The following is a 7,603-nucleotide window of genomic DNA, read 5'->3' on the forward strand; positions in this document are numbered from 1 at the left end:
GGCCTCCACCCCACCCCCACTCCACCCTATCTCCATAGCCCCCACCCTGCCCCACCCCTGAGGACTGCAGCAGGTCTGGGCCTGCACTCACTGGCAGTGGGAAGTGCAGCACACTGCCAGTGAGTGCTGGGGGGTGGTTCCCCGCACCTCCCAAGCCAGCCCCCCCGTGGAGGCCTGGGGCCCCATACACCACCCCCATAGGGGGGGCTGCATAGGACCCCAGAATAGCTAGGGACAGCCCTGACTCTGTGACTATTTATCCACAGTGGAACAGCTTCAACAGGAGAGATTGAGGAAGCTCCATATGAGAATATCCCAGTTCTTTGATGGAGGAGGTTCAAATACTTTCTTTGTTCTGGCAGGGAGATGGGAATTGGATCTGGGTCTCCTGCATCCTAGGTAAGTGCTCTAACCACTGGGCTAAAATGTGGACAACACCTTGTCCTCCAGATGGATTTTGAATGGGACCCAATCTGGCATGCATGCTCAGAGGCTGCCTACCAGATCAGGCCCTGCATGTGACTTAAGCAGATGAATGTCAATCTTCCCCTGGTTTGTGAATAGCTCTGGGGTTTAGTCAGGAGATAACAATATAGATGGAGGCAGCAATGTCCATGCCCAGAGGCAGAATTTAGAAGACTATGAAACTTTTACCCTGAAAATTTAGGTGCAGAATACGTTTAGGCACCTACCAGGTTGGTGGAGGCTTTGTTGATTGCAGTGAAGTCAAAACTGGCATGCAGGCATTTAAGTGCCTTTGTGGATCTGGGCTCTTGCCTCCCTGGGCTGGATTTGGGGCCTGCAGGTGCCACCTCCCTAGCAGAATGGCTTTTCATCTCCAAGTAGAATGACCAGATAGCAAGTGTGAAAAATTGGGATGGGGGTGGGGGGTAATAGATCCCTATATAAGAAAATGCCTCCAAAATCGGGACTGTCCCTATAAAATCGGGACATCTGGTAACCCTATCTCCAAGGGCTGATGGATGGATGATATGCCACCTTTGCTAGCCACCTTGCCAAATGCCTGCCACTAGCCTCCCATGCAGATCCTGAGTACATGGAAAGCCCTCTGCAAGGTCTCAGGTGGAAGGGATGATGCCCCAGAGGCAGCTCAGTGCTTACCTAGCTCCATGCACCAATAAGGAGGGAAAAATTTGAGCCCAAAATACCATAATTATGTCCCAGCTCTACTGAGGTGGGCTTTCATTCTGAAAGGAATCCATCTCATTACAGCCAGCAGCAAATATTTAGCTTGTGAGAACAGCCCTATGAGAGAAAATTGTAATTTGAAATGTCTGTTTCTACCTTAACAGGTATGAAAATCCCCCTCCCTGGTAATCAAAATGATACAAATCAAAATAGAAATGATACAAAATTTTGTTTCCTCTTTGCTGACACAATTAAACTCAACTTATACTTTCCTACAATTACAGGGCCATACCATGACATCAGTTTGGAAGCAGAACTCCACATTGAAATCAGTGGAGAGTGTGGCTAAAGAATCCATGGTAGGATAGGGCCTACATTCAGCCCCAGTCCCAACCCCATCTGAGTCACCGATTACTTTAGATTGAAAATGCTAGAGACCCATGGAAAGTTGAATCCCCTCCATACACAGCTAATGCATTCCTTTTCCCGACTCAGATATCTCACTGATAAACGCTCCCAGCTGCTCTTAACTGTCTCCCTTACAAAAGTAACACCTATCAGTACACCTACCTCTTTAGACACTCTACAGCTGCACAAGAAAATCCATTCATCAATTATAGATCAATTAAGGAAGAGAAATCTGCAGCTCCTTTGATTGCCCTGTTGTTCCTGCAACTAACAGATGCAGCCACAAAACTTTGCAGACTGTCAGGCCTGTTATTTATTTTATTAGCCAGAGTGGCTCATTCCTTCTTTGAGGAAAGGCTTTCTGCAGCATTAGCTAGTCCGCAAAGCGAGGGGTGGGTTATATTCCACAAATGGTGAGGCAAACGCAAAACAAGCACCAAGGCCCAGTCAGTGAGATGCTGCAGTTTCTTAAAACCAGGCAAAGCAAAAACAAACAAAATGAAAAAGAAAAACAAAAACATGGCGGGTCACACGCTACTCTAGTCTCAAGCAACATACTGTCCTGACTAACAGAGTGTCTTTAAACAGGTGACATTCCCCAAACACAAACTCTGCTGATCCAGCCTGTATTGTTTATATTATAAATCTGTGGCTCCCTCATCACACACAGATTTTCATTTTAACAGGTTGTTTTAACAGGTAAAATAGTGGGAAATGTTTACTTTGGAAAGATGCAGTTGTCTGGATAAGAAGGGTCAAAGCCGGGATAGAAATGTAGAAGGACTGATAAGGACTTCTAGAAGTATATTTTTATTGTCTCTCTGTGTTATAGACCTTGCATTATGCTAATTGCTTTTAAAAATACCAGTACTTAATACATAGCAACAGGGATTTAGTGAATAATGCATACTGCCTCTTTTAAGACAAACCTGGAAAACTTGGCAATATTTTTCTCTTTCTGTTAGGTTAATTGCTGAGACATATTACACAGTACATAGGATTTCTGTAGCTAAATGAATAGCAGGACAACTGGATTTTTTTTTTTTTTTTGGTGTTGAGTGTTCCGAGGTGACTAAATTTGCCTTGTTGAGCCTTGTAAAATCCTGACTTAATCATGTAAACTTCTGTGTAAGCAAAATAGACGAAACTTCAAAGGGTCAAAAAGCCTTTAGGGATTTGTGCTGAGACGCCAGCAATAGATCCTAATCTGCCTTCAGAATTCTGGCTATATTTGTCCAAGGAGCTGGTACCAGCAAACTTTCTAAGGTAGAGATCGTGGGTTGATTCAGCCTTTATCCCCATAGAGAGTATTAGCTTTGTGAGGCTCTACTCAGCGCTTCAACGCCAAGAGATCCATGTTTGCCCAAAAACCTCTAAAAATGAAGTACAGGAGTAATTTGAGATAATGACTTTGTAACAGGCTTGGACAGACCTTGGACCGAAGAAGTGAGAGATGTTATCACCCCAGCATTCCTCTTAAAATGCAGGTTTTCCCCCCACTGCTTATTCCCAGTTAGTCAAAGCTGCATTAACATTCCATCCAGGGCTGCTAAACAGAATCTTAATTAGTTCTGATACTCTTGTGCAAGGGGTTTATTCATTGCACTCTTAACTAATGGTTGCTGTCAGGGTAGGTTTTTTTTTTCTCTTTGGGTTCTTTGGGGATATCGTGTTCTGCTGCAAAGCATGACAGAAATGTAATGTGCATGCAAAAAAAGCTTGCAGATCTTCAAATCTTAAGGCTGAGGCTAACTCCAGCCCTGTCTAATGGTGAGACAATGTTAGGACTAATGAGAATAACTTCCACAACAGATACTGCCCTGCCTCTTGTTTATCTTAAAATTTAATGGTGCACTTTCTTTTTTCCTTGTCAGAAAACACTACGAATTTGCTAGTGTTTTAAAACAGTTCACACAACTCGCACTAAATTTGCATCTCTGTCTTTTTATTGGTCGCCCATAACGTGGTATGAAGAGAGATCCGTAGGTGATGAAACATTAGCAAGTTACTCAACAGCCGGTTGCTCTTACAGGACCTTTCTCTTTGCATTATATGTCACTTACACCCACATTTTACCGATCGTTTTTCCCCAGAGTATCCTTTCTATTTATACAGACGATTCCATACCCATAACGACGAAGATTTGGACTGCTTATGATATTAACAGAGTGAAATTTACGTAATCTGAGCAGATAAGTATTATATAGTCACACACATAATTTGATGTAAACATCCCTCAAGGTTATTTGTAGTTCGCGGCTGAGTCGTGACAATAAACATCATAGGCACTCGGTATTAAAAAGAGAGAAATAATAATAGGAATGACTCGCCTTTGACGTTAAATTAAAGTGACTGTTTCATTTATCAGCAACGGCCAGTAATAGTTATTTGCCTATAAATATACGTTTTGCTACACTGATTTCGGAAACAGATTTATAAGACTATAAATTACTGTTTATTTCATTCTGGAAAAAAACAGATATGCTTTCTGGAAATATGAGGTCCATGTCACTTTGCATCTTTACGTCTTGCTGTCCAATGTTAAAGTCTCCTTCCAGTGAGCTTGCGTAACATTGATTACTCACAAAGAGTTCAGGATAACTATCATGTAGCTAAACTAATTGAGACAATCATGCTAAGTTATAGTCAGTCTAAAAGGTACCATTGATGTGGTAATGCCTATAGAAAATCAGACATGCGACTCACTACCATTTAATTGCTCTTTAAACCTGTTATTACAATGTTAACTGGCTTAAGTATATATTGCTGCCTTTTATTGCCTTGATGTGACAAATTAAAACATACACTCTGGAAACTACATTCATTTGTGGACAGTTACAGAAAAGGGAGCTGGGTGATATCAAAGCTGTCAAGCTGAATTAATTTGAAAACTTTCATTTTGACTGCAACTCCCATTGCATTGTTGTTCCAGTGGGAAAACACTTTAACGGCATACCGTTTTCCATTGTACTATTGTTAATGCATTAATCTTCAACGTTAATTTAGAAATGTATTACAAACAAATTTAGTTCAAGGAACGGATCTGGGCAAAATAGATTTTTAGATTTTCAAACGTTGAACAAAAGGGTTCAGAGGTTAAATGGTTAAACTTGTATTTATTATTATTATTATTATTATTATTACGATATCAGGTATCAGGCCTGGTGGAGTTAAGACCCCTAAAATCGTTGGAATATGGCAAATCAGTGATTATTCCTGTCATCGTGCATATTGTGCCTTCCAGCTGATTAGCAGCTTTAAAAAAGGCTCTTCTACGTTAAGATATATTAATAGAAGCAGTTTTATGAAGAAAGTCTTAATTAGTCACAATGAAAGGCATGCTTCTCTGTGCTAGATTTAAAAAAATCGTCCCCTTCTCTTCCAAGAGAGTTACTCAAACTTGTGGCTTTAAGACTGTTAACGTTACTGTGTAACTTCCAGATGTGATTCACTTTTCAGATGCCCCACGAGACAAGCGTTGCAATGTACTTTTTTCTCCTGCAATGTACCAAGTTCCAGAGCAGATTGCTTCACATCTTAATCTGCTAACGCTAAATTATCGTGGAGGTATTAAGGGTGGCCGAAAATCAAAGCCCACTTTTTTTTTTCCCGCCAGAAGATGGCAGGGGTTAAAATGTCCTGTTTGCCCTTTCTCTTGATCTCGCAGAGAAAAGCAAGAACTGCTGGCACCTTGTGGGACTCAGACCTACTGCTGCCGTGAACAGCCCCGGCCCGACCAACTTTGAGCAGCCTTATTAATTCCAGCTGCGGTTATTTGGTTGTCATTTCTCCCTTTTCCTCCGGAATCGTTATTTATGCTCTGAAAAGTGAACGTTGCGAGTGTTGCTATTAAATGGCGTCTTCTACATCGGGGTGTTTCTCTCCCCCGAGACCTGGGCAGAAGGGGCTGCCAAAAGAGCGGGGAAAACTATCTAAATCATAATCAAATCAGCTTGGAATTCATTACACCAGAGCATTAACTAATTACCAGATCAGAGAGAAGAAAAAATAAATATTCCTTTACATAACTGAAGGTAATTATAACCCTGTTGTTTACCCTAACGATTAATAATTGATCAGAAGCTATACACAATAAATTGTCAATTTATCTCCCTATAAAGATTCACATGCTTATTTTTCTGTACGTTTAATACAGAGACCAATTATAGTATTCACATAGCTGCCGCATAGGGAGCGAGATATATCGTTCGCATTTAGCCATTTCTGTATTTTTTTTAAAAAAAGAACACTCAATTAATTACTCAAGCACTTTACTTAACACAGTGATTTGACAATGCCGGCCTATTTTAATACAGTGGTGAGGAACTAAGGCTCAGGTGAGCTTCTATCCTATTAAGGCTAGTTATATTTCCCAGATCACAGCCCTGAAAAGTAAATTCCTGTTTCGGAAGCAAATGACTTTTGCTTAATTCGGAACAGTCAAGTTCCTACATTTTTCTCAGGAAAATACAGTAGACCTTGCCCTGACTAGTACAAAACAGTGGCATTCTCCTGTGATTTATTCGGAGGTTGTGGGGGTGGGGAACTGTTCCAGATTGCAGGAGTCCAGCTGTCACCTCTGCCAGACTATTTACAGGTAAAATGCTCCCATAGAAAGGATACGTCCTGTCATAAATACGCTCGCTGTAAGAATTGTTTATGACCAAAATATAAACTCGGTGTTAGAAATTCACCGTTTTGTTGCCGTGTTTTTTTAGAGTACGCGTCAAAGGGGCAAAATAATATTCACAATTCAGAATAATTAAGTTGTCTTGTTTATCTAGTATTCCCAGAGCTGGATGCATAAATGCATTTGAAAATACATCCGGGACTCTTTCCCCCCACCCCCTTCACTTTTTGCCTTTTTTTTTTTTACATTCTTTATAACCCGATAACATACCTGAATTTTCATCTGCCGGGTTAAAGAGAGAGGCATGAATTTTACAGCACTTTATTTTTTTTTTATCCTCAAGAAAAAGGATGTTTTTCGTTAAGTCAGAATATTGTACTTGAATTTGGGAAATATTTTTATACATAACATTATCAAACGATATATCCGTATATTAATCTTTTTTGAAAACGTTAATAAGCAATAACAATCTTCGATGTTAATCGAATTTCTGCTGCGGTTTATTAACAGGGCGAGGTGGAGGTTTAACTGATTTTAAAGTGAGATGTGAACACTGACGGGAGAAGAAATTTCCGATGCGGGATGGTTTTGTTTTTTCGTTCTAGCTGGCTAGGTAGGAATGCCTGTAATTAACTGCTGTGTCCTCTGCCGCGTCTGGGGCTCGGTCTCTCATTCCTTATGTACCCTAAACTCTCGTGCGCGTCACTGGCAGTCTGGGAAGTGGGACGCGCAGGAAGTTCAAGATGCGCCCCTCGGAGGAAAGGGACAGGCAGGGACAGGCTTTACTGTGTGATGGCTTGTTGGATGCCCCTGGTGGGGTCGGTTGTGTCTGGTAGCAGGGAGTTACAGAGGTGTGTGTGTGTGTGTGTGTGTGTGTGTGTGTGTGTGTGTGTGTGTGTGTGTGTGTGTGTGTGTGTGTGTGTGTGTGTGTGTGTGTGACAAGCCCCCGATTCCCTTCTTTTTTCTCTACCAGAGCTCTTCTGTTATTAGGTCTGCATGGGTTACATGCAGAGTCAATGGAAACCGAAACGCTGGTGTCTATAACAATGTATGTTAACTCTTTCTTTAAACTCCTTATTCCCCGCAAACCGTGAACTTGTATTCAGGAGCAATTCGCATCCTTCCCTTTTTGTTTATGGCCTGTGCGGTGTCTTTCCGTCCCCATCCTCTCCCCCAGCCTCAATCAAACAAAGGTGGGTGAAGTTCTTTTCAACTTTCAAGGCAGTTGATGAGCAGCTTTGCTGAAACAATAACTCTTTTACTGAGAACAAATGGTGACATTTGAAGGGAGCAAGGAAAGGCAGTCCAAAGTGGAAAGCGCTTCTGTTCCTATTTGACAACAGCACCAGTCCCTCGGGGATCCCACCTGAGATTAAAGCTTGAACTTCGGTAAATCAACTCTAATGAAACCTCTAG

This window comes from Mauremys mutica, chromosome 2 (genome assembly GCF_020497125.1).
Source record: "Mauremys mutica isolate MM-2020 ecotype Southern chromosome 2, ASM2049712v1, whole genome shotgun sequence".
Lineage (NCBI taxonomy): Eukaryota > Metazoa > Chordata > Testudines > Geoemydidae > Mauremys > Mauremys mutica.